We start from the raw sequence: 9,047 nt of genomic DNA, 5'->3' as shown, positions 1-9,047 counted from the left end.
TGACTGTGTGATGCCACACTGCAAGTAAGCCAATAAAAAGCACTGAAAGAATAAAAGTGTCAAAATTATAGACACCAGGCATCCATAAACATTGTTAAATTCTTGCTAACAACAAAACTTATACTAAAGAATACTAATAATACTAATAAAAACTAATACTAAAGAAAATTCATATAACAATACAAAGTTAAGTCCATTGAAATTTCTTGTTGATTCTCTAATAACAGTGACTTGTGCCTGAAGAAGAAGGCACAAGTCGCCCACAGATTCCCCAATGGTGGCAGTGGGGTTCCAGATAAGCTCCCATTTCAAAGAAACTGTCTTCTTCAAAGCCCTGAAGCTCAAGGAAAATCCTCATATGCTTTGGATCTGGAACCAATGCCTGCTTATGTGATATATACTGTTACTGTAGCAAACACTTTTAGCTCTTTTCCAACCTGGCTGCTGCCTTCTCCATTTAACAATGTAACAAAGTTCTAGGCTACTTAGGTTTAATATCCCCTCACAAGTCATGCCATGCTAGCGGAGGAGGTAAACTTATTTATTGGTTGTGTGATGCCACACTGCAAGTAGAGATTGGACAAAGTTTGAGACCAGTGGCGCCTTTAAGACCAGCATAGTTTTATTCTGGATATAGGCTTTCATGTCCATGCACACTTCTTCAGAGACTAAAACAGAAGTCACCGTCCACTACATATAGATAATGGGTGAGGAGGATATAGCTAGGACAGCCAATTAGAGTGAAGATGCGTACATAAATGAGCAGTAAATATAGCTAAGACTGGATGAAGGCAACTGGAGACACCTGTGAATAGCAGCAAATTAGCATACAGTGAAATAAGGATGTTTAGAAGCATGTGAGAATTGAATGATGCTAGCATGTTCAACTAGGGGCAGACACTGATTGGGTGTTTCCTTTGGTTGCCAGCAACCCTGGAGAATTACATCCTGACCCTTTAATATAAATTCATTGTGTGGAAATGAGTAGCTAAAACTTTTCATAGCCTGAAGGCAAACAACATATATGCACAAGACACACAGAGAGACAGAAAGATGTGTTCATTCATATAAGCCCCAATCTGCTTGTTTTCTGAAGTGGTACAATCCTGAAAAATGGCTGACCAGTCAAGTGTCATGGGTGCTGGGGACCCTGCAGAGGAAGTGGAGCCTGCAGAAAAAACTGTGCCCCTGCCACCTGCACCAGTGCCCCTGCCTCCTGCTGGAGAAGATCCCAGCCCCCCTGCCTCGCCCTCTCGGGTAGCGCGTGTGCGTGACCGCCTCCGTCAGGACCTCAGGGATCGGAGGAGGGCGGCACGCTCACAAGCCAGACGCTCCCTGAGCCCTGAGTTTTGAGAGGATTCTGGCCCTTCTAAGAGCAAGGATGCTTGAGTTGTAACAGGATCCTGGCTGCCTCTCTGAGCCAGCAATTAGCCCAAATGGGCAACAGCCAGCAGAGGGCTATATAGCTGTAGGCTTTGGGAGGAGGCTTTGTGGAAGCAACTAGTCAACTCCCTGACGTTCTAGCATCCGCTCCGGCTTGACTTTGGTTTCTGGACTCCCTGACTTTGGCTTGTGACTTCTGGACTACCTGATCTCGGCTTCTGGACCTCGGACCTGCGATACTTGTACAGTGATTTGGATTTGGCGCCTCGGACCCTCCTGCTTACTGGCTACAGACCTCGGACTGCCTTTGGACTTGGCCTGACCTGGCCCCAGCCGTGACATCAATGACCACTTCAGTTGCTGCTTGTGAGACCTACACTTCAGTCTCCAACAGTGCAATCCTAAGCAGAGTTGTTTACTGATTTTAATAAACTCAGAAATATGTGCCTCTGCCTAGGTTGATGGCACTGTTAATGACTTCACGGGTTCAGTTTTGAATTGCTGCATTCCTGACACAAGTACATTAGGGAAGGGGCCATGGCACATTGGTTGAAGCAGCAAAGGGTACCTGATTTTTTATTTATTTTACAGATTTGGATTACAGGAAGAGAAGAAATACCAGCATTGTATGTTAGTCACATCCCCCAATACCATTTCAGTATTCAGATTTGCCCCCCCCCCTGGAATTCTGAAGCTTTTCAGGCCCATTCCCTATGGCAGGGGTGGCCAATGGTAGTCAGTCAGTCAGTCACAGTCACATTTTATTTGTATCCCGCCCTCCCCGCCAAAGCGGCTCAGGATGGCTAACAACAAGAACTTAATGCATACATTGTACAATAAATAACATTTTAACTACAATTGATTAAAATCTATTAAAATTCTAAAAAAGGACATTAGTGTATTTGGTGCCATGCTGGCTGGGGCTGATGGGAGCTGTAGGCAAAAAACATCTGGAGAGCTACCGTTGTCCACCCCTGCCATAGGGAATATATCTGGGGGGCTGGTGTGTCATTTTTCCTTTCAAGCAAATGGCACTAAAATTAGGGAATTTAGTCCTGCCTGTCTGCTGAAGTTCTCCCAGGTTTCGAGTAGATTGGATAAAGGGTTCCAGTTCTATGAGCCCCTGAATAAGTTGTCCTAGTCATCCGACTTTTTTTCTGTAATTTCATATTGGGGGGGGGGGGAGTTACATGCTTCCTCCAGGAATGAAACCAATAGCTATACCCACAACAGCAAGCAACTAGTGTCCAAAAGCCTCCCAATGTAAAAAGAACAAACATCAAAGCAGACCCATAGGCCAAAGTGGCAAACCCAGTGTCAAACCAGAGAATCCCGGAAGAACCACTGGCTAATATTGCATGACCAACATCACCAAGGAACCCAAAGCAAACCAATTTAAGCAAGGGACATTGTTGGATAACCAACAGAACTAATTTCAAACCAGAGAATCCAAGCCAAACCAAGTTGGCAAGCCAATACCAAGACTTGACAACAAGACACTGACACAGAAACAATGTCAAATTGATGAATAATAGTCCTGGGAGCCTTAATATGCTTGAATATTCTCTATAGTCCTGAATATTTCTAGAATTTTTGGGGATCCATTTACTAACATTCTAAAAATACCACTCTGACACACAAATGTATCTAAAAAACGCTGATAAAGTGTGTGTGTGTGTGTGTATGATGAAGTGTATAAAATATATATTTGGACTGGACATGTCTGAATGAACATTCCTAGGTAGACCATCTGCTTGGCATGTAGGATATCTCAAATTTAATCCCCAGTTAAGAAACAGGTAGTAGATGATGTGGAAGAACCTCCCCAGATTCCAGGAATTTTCCAGCCCAAGAGTTGGCAACCCTACGTGAAGGGTTTCATATGCAGCAAGTAGAGGACAAAAGAATGATGTAAGCCACTTTAAGTCACCACTGGGAGAATGGTGGGGTATAAATGAAGTGATTAAATAACTAATAAAAGGTATAAATAGCGACTTTCTTTACTATTACTTCACTTACTCAGTAACTAACCCCAACACTGTGAATGAATTTTGGGGCTGGTGTTTTATACAAATTTTGTTTCTGGCATTTCAAAAAATATAATACTAGTACCTTCTCCCTTCCCTGACCTGGATAGCCCAGGCTAGTATAATGTCATTGGATCTTGGAAGCTAAGTGGGATCAGCCCTGGTTAGTATTTGGATGGAAGATCATCAAGGAACACCAGGGTGGCTATGCAGAGGCAAGCAATGGCAAACCATCTTTGAACATCTCTTACCTTGAAAACCCTATGGAGTCACCATAAATGGACTGTAGACAGCAAAGAACCCTACAACTCTTCTCCCCTCATACTTTAGTAACTCTTTTTGACATATATCAAAATTACCTGCTTTTTTCTGCTGTGCTTTGTTTTCGGCATGGTTGTGCTTTGTTTTAGGTGCTTTAGGGTTTTAGGGCCCAAGTTTTTTGAGGCCCAAGCTGTTCCAGCCTTCTCTCATATCTTGTTGCATAAGATTGTGCCCTCAGGAAACATATAAGCATTTCTGCTATCTCCAGGAAATGACAGACCTATAATGGGTAAGGAAAGAGTGGGGGTCAATTATGAATGACAACTGTAACCAGCCGTTTGCAAGACAAATTCTTGCAAACAACCCAGTTCCATGTATGTTTTCTGAGAAATAAGTGTTTCTGGGTTCATTAGAATCATAGAATCATGGAGTTGGAAGGGACCTCCAGGGTCATCTAGTCCAAACCCTGCACAATGCAGGAAACCCACAAATACCTACCCCAATTTCACAGGATCTTTATCACTGTCAGATGGCCATCTAGCCTCTGTTTAAAAACCTCCAAGGAAGGAGAGCCCACCACCTCCCGAGGAAGCCTGTTCCACTGAGGAATCGCTCTAACAGTCAGGAAGTTCTTCCTAATGTTGAGCCGGAAACTCTTTTGTGGTTTAAACAATTTTATTAATAACATATGGTAACAATGTCTGTTTATATCATTACTATCCCTAACCCATATGATATTTTCTAATCCCCCCTCCCTCCGTTACTAGACTCCCGCCGAAGTTATATACTTGAGTCCACTTATAAAAGTACCCTTAACCAATCAAAGTTCAATTCTCCCTTTTCTCATACTCATTATTAAAAAATTGTCCAATGTCTTTTTACATTCCACTCTTTATATATCCTCTAAATTTCTTCCATTCCCTTTTAAACACTTCCAAATCATAGTCTCTTAAAGTTCTTGTTAGTTTGTCCATCTCACTCCACGATAAAACTTTCACAATCCAGTCCCATTTCTCTGGTATTTTTTCTTGCTTCCACAACTGCGCATACAGTGTCCTAGCAGCTGAGAGCAAGTACCAAATTAGAGTTCTATCTTCTTTTGGAAATTTTTCCATTTGTAATCCCAACAGAAAAGTCTCTGCAACTTTCTTAAAGTCATATCCCAAAATTTTAGATATTTCTTGTTGTATCATCTGCCAAAACTTTTTCGCTTTTCCACAAGTTCACCACATATGATAAAAAGAACCTTCATGTTTCTTACATTTCCAACATCTATCCGACATCTTTTTACTCATCTTTGCCAGTTTTTTCGGAGTCATATACCACCTATACATCATCTTGAAACAGTTCTCTTTAATGCTCTGACATGTTGATATTCTCATAGAGTTCTTCCAAAGATATTCCCATGTATCCATCTGTATTTCCTTATTTACATTAATTGACCATTTAATCATTTGAGATTTTACTACTTCTTCTGCAGACCATTTCAACAGTAATTTATATATTTTCGATATTAATTTTTCATTATCTCCAAACAGAACCTTTTCCAATTCCGTTTGCTCGCATCTAATTCCATCAGATTTAATATCATTCTCCATCAAACTTTTTATTTGTTGCATTTGAAACCAGTCATACTTGTTGTTTAGCTCTTCGGCAGATTTTAATTCAACTTTATCACCGTGGATCTTTAGCAGCTGATTATATGACAGCCCTCTCTCTTCATCAGATTCAACTGTTATTTTTATTACTTCTGCTGGCACTATCCATAACGGCTTTCTTTTATCACCATATTTCTTGTATTTTATCCATGTATTTTAACAAGTTGTTTCTAATATAATGGTGAGAAAAAAGACCATCCATCTTTTTTTCCCCATAGTACATATAAGCATGCCAGCCGAATTTATTTCCATGAGCTTCTAACAATAAAAGCTTTTTATTTAACAGCATCATCCAATCCTTTATTCACGTCAAACAAACTGCATCATGATATAATCTTAAATTTGGAAGCTGAAATCCTCCCCTCTCTTTAGCATCCGCTAAAATTTTCATCTTAATCCTTGGTTTTTTCCCAGCTCATACAAATTCTGAGATCTTCCTTTGCCATTTATTAAATTGTTTACTATCTTTCACAATTGGAATAGTTTGGAACAAATTGTTTACTATCTTCCACAATCGGAATAGTTTGGAACAAATACATTATTCTTGGCAAAATGTTCATCTTAATTGCAGCAATCCTACCCAACAAAGACAGATTAAGTCTATTCCATTTCATCATATCTTCATCCATCTTATGCCATAACTTTTCATAGTTGTTTTTGTACAAATCAATATTCTTCATTGTTATTTCTAGACCTAAATATTTAACTTTAGAAGTGACTTCACATCCTGTCAAACTCTGCAATTCTTTCTGCTTATTTAGTTGCATATTTTTACATAAAAATTTCGATTTCTCTTTATTTATATAGAGTCCTGCCATTTCTCCATATTCTTTTATCTTAGCTAGCAACAAAGGTACCACTTGTATCGGATTTTCAGTTATAAACACAATATCATCTGCAAATGCTCTATATTTTTAAGAAAATCCTCTAATTTTCAATCCTTCTATCTCTTTGTCGTCTTGTATTTCCATTAGCAGAATTTCAAGAGTCATTATAAACAACAATGGTGAAAGCGGACATCCTTGTCTTGTACCTTTTGCTCAGCTTCATTTCATTTGTAAGGTCTGCATTTATACACAATTTTGCATGTTGATATATATTGCTTTTGTCATTCTTATAAAATGCTCTCCCAGATTTATTTTTTCCATTACTGCAAACATAAAGTCCCAATTCAGATCATCAAAGGCTTTTTCTGCATCTACAAAAAATAACGCCGCTTCTTTTTCTGGATGTTTCTCATAATATTCTACAATATTTACAACAGTTCTTACATTGTTTCTTATTTGCCTTTTAGAGGGAAATCCCGCTTGATCTTCCTTTACAAAATTAATCAAATATTGCTTGAGTTGTTCTGCCAAGATTCTTGTATATATCCTATAGTCATTGTTTAATAATGAAATTGGTCTATAGTTCTTTACATTTGTGACATCTCTATCTTCCTTGGGAATCAACGAGATTACAGCTTCTTTCCAAGTATTTGGAATTTTCCCTTTTATTCTTATCGTGTTCATCAATTTTTGCAATTTTGGTACCATCTCATCTATAAGAGTTTTATAAAATTTAGTTGTATATCCATCCTTACTTACTTTTATTACATTTATTGCTGCTTCAATTTCAATTTTTTCTATTGGATCATTCAAAATCTTTTTCATATACTCAGTCAAGGATGCTATTTTAATATTTCGTAAATACTCTTCCATTTTTTCTTTTTTTATTTTCACACCTTTGAATAAATTTGCATAATATTTTAAAAATTCTCTTTTAATTCCTTCTTGGTCTACTATCTCTTTTCCACTAGCCACGATTTTATTAATAATTTTATTTTCTTTCTTTTTCTTCAGTTGCCAAGCTAAATACTTCCCAGGTTTATTCACACCTTCAAACGATTTTTGTTGAAAACTTTTTAAATTCCATTCTAATTCTTTATTCAACAAATGTCTTACTTGAGCTTGTAATATAGTAATTTCCCTTATTAATTTCTTTTTCCCTGGTCTTTTTCTTAGTTCCCCTTCTTTTTTCTTTATTTCATTTTGAATGTCCAACATCTGCTTTTCTTTTGCCCTCTTATCTTTATTATTCAATGTAATCAATAGTCCTCTCATCACTGCTTTGTAAGTATCCCAAACCGTCTGGAATTCTATATCATCAGTATAATTTATTTGGAAAAAAGCTATAGTTTCTTTTTCTAGAAATGTCACAATATCTTTATCTTGTAACAAATCCTCATTTATTCTCCATCTTCTTGTTTTCTTTTGCAATTTTGTAGCCCAAAATATTGCATTATGATCTGCACATATCTTTGGTAGAATCTCTACTTTTCTAGTTATGAGGCCCAAACTTTTAGAGCCCCATAGCATATCAATTCTAGAAAAAGTATTATGTCTTGCTAAAAAGAAAGTATAGTCTCTTACTTCAGGGTTAAATTTTCTCCAAATATCCTCCAAACTTTCTTGTTTAACCAACTCAAAAAATGATTTTGGCAGTCTCCCTTTTTTATTATTACTCTTTTGGCCAGACCTATCTATATTGTTTTGTATTGTTCCAATGAAATCCCCCATCATCAAGATCTGGTCATAGGACACTTCATCCAACTGTCAATTAATGTCTTTTAAAAAAACATCTTTTGCTCCATTAGGTGCATATAGTCCTAGTAACAACATTTTCTTTGCATCCATCATCACTTCCACTGCTATATATCTTCCATCTTTATCTTTAAATATCAATTTTGGTTCTAATTGTTCTTTAATGTAAAAGACCACACCCCTTTTCTTTTGATCCACCAATGAAAAAAATTCCAACCCCAATTGTTTGTTCCACAAAAATTTGTAATCCTTTTGTTGTATATGAACTTCCTGTAAAAAAATTATATTACATTTTTGTTTTTTAATCCAATGAAATGTTGCTTTTCATTTTTGTGGTGAATTTAGTCCATTTATATTCCAAGATAATAACTTGTAATCCATTATGATGCAAAGTCTTTTTTCTCTTCAAAAAAACTACGCATCTCTTGCTCATTCCTAATTGTAATTCTTCTTCCACATTGCTCAAAGCCCAAACCTTCGGGTATCATCCATCTATATCTTGTTCCCTCTGCACGTAGCTTCTCGGTTAACTTCTTGTATTTCTTCCTGTAGTTTATCACTTGTCTTGGCAGCTCTTTCATTATTTTGACTCTGCTCCCTTCCACTATCAGAGCCTTTTTAAAAATTTTATTCAGAATTTTCCCTGCCATGTCTTTTGTCCTTAGTTTTTTAACTATATATCTTGGTAAGCCTTTATCTTTTGCATATGATGAATTCTCTATAGATACTGTCAAACATGTTTCTGGACCTTTCAGGATCTTCCTCTGAATAGTCAGCAATTATTTTCACCATATAGTTCATTAAATCAGTTCCCTCCCCTTCAGGTATTCCTCTCAGACACACTTGAGTTTCCATTAATCTGCAGTCATGTACTGTTACCTTCTCTTGAAGCTTTAATAAGGTGGAAGCATGTACATCAACTTTCTCTTCAACATCCTTGACTCTGTTTGTAACTATACCCAATTCATTTTTAAAATCTTCAACTTCTTTTTTAAGGTCTCCAATATCCTTCTTAAGCTCTTTTTTACAAGCTGTTAACATCTTCTCCACACCCTTCATGATTCTGGCCTCCATGGTATCAAACTGACTTTGCATTTTATCCAAAGAGTGGGTTCTTGCACGAGTTTGTCTTTCTT

Source organism: Heteronotia binoei, chromosome 2, assembly GCF_032191835.1.
Source record: "Heteronotia binoei isolate CCM8104 ecotype False Entrance Well chromosome 2, APGP_CSIRO_Hbin_v1, whole genome shotgun sequence".
Classification (NCBI taxonomy): domain Eukaryota; kingdom Metazoa; phylum Chordata; class Lepidosauria; order Squamata; family Gekkonidae; genus Heteronotia; species Heteronotia binoei.
Note: the sequence above shows the minus strand (reverse complement) of the source record.